The sequence below is a fragment of the Camelina sativa genome, chromosome 1, assembly GCF_000633955.1.
Source record: "Camelina sativa cultivar DH55 chromosome 1, Cs, whole genome shotgun sequence".
Lineage (NCBI taxonomy): Eukaryota > Viridiplantae > Streptophyta > Magnoliopsida > Brassicales > Brassicaceae > Camelina > Camelina sativa.
In genome coordinates this window covers 6,170,064-6,170,794 of record NC_025685.1, presented here as the reverse complement: position 1 = coordinate 6,170,794, position 731 = coordinate 6,170,064, and the positions used below count along the sequence as shown (strand labels likewise).

Below are 731 nucleotides of genomic sequence, written 5' to 3'. Positions count from 1 at the left end.
AAAAAAAAAAAAAAAAAAAAAAAGGGGTTGAAAAGGTGAGAGTGAGAGAGTGAGAGAGAGATGGAGAGGGGATAGAGTAACAATTTGTAAATATGTTACAGAAGACATTGATGATGAACAAAACTCAGACTTTGTTCCCATTTTTCTTTTTCTTTTTTTGAGTATTCGGTTTAATTTATATATATGATGGGCAACTCTGATTATTCGACTGCAATAAAAACAGAGTGAGTACTTTCAAACGACTCCAATAGAGTGCTACAGTTAGAGATAGGTTTCCAAAACGTCTCGGACCTTTTAAACGTCTCATAAACAAGTTGATATGTCCAAGTGGTCAATGATATATATAAGTAATCTGTTAGGTAGGCAGTAGGCTTAGCCCCGGCGTTTTTGAATCTTTCTCTCTACGATATTATATCAATCAAAACTAAACTAGGTCGTTTTGATTTTTTGAACACATCAGATCCAAAACGACGGTTTATGACTCACTCGTGATAGACTCACTTTAGTCGTTTTGATGCAATACAAAAATGAAAATTGTACTAACATAACAATATATTATACTTTCTTAATTTTTAAAAAAACTAAATTCGTTTTTTAAAAATTAATCATTTCTCATGTTTTATTAAAATGTTTTCCTTAGAAATTAATATTACATAATTGTTGAATATTAATATTAAATCACTAAGATATATTTATATATAAAATACAAGAAGTATAATATACATTCAAAA

The 731-nt window shown here is 28.7% G+C and overlaps 1 protein-coding gene across 1 annotated transcript in view; it reads left to right on the top strand.

The window, feature by feature from the left end:
• LOC104779062 (phosphoinositide phosphatase SAC2) overlaps positions 1-142 on the top strand; it is a gene marked incomplete in the record, with an annotated part of 6,468 nt that extends 6,326 nt beyond the window's left edge. The window contains 1 exon segment of the mRNA XM_010503458.2: positions 8-142.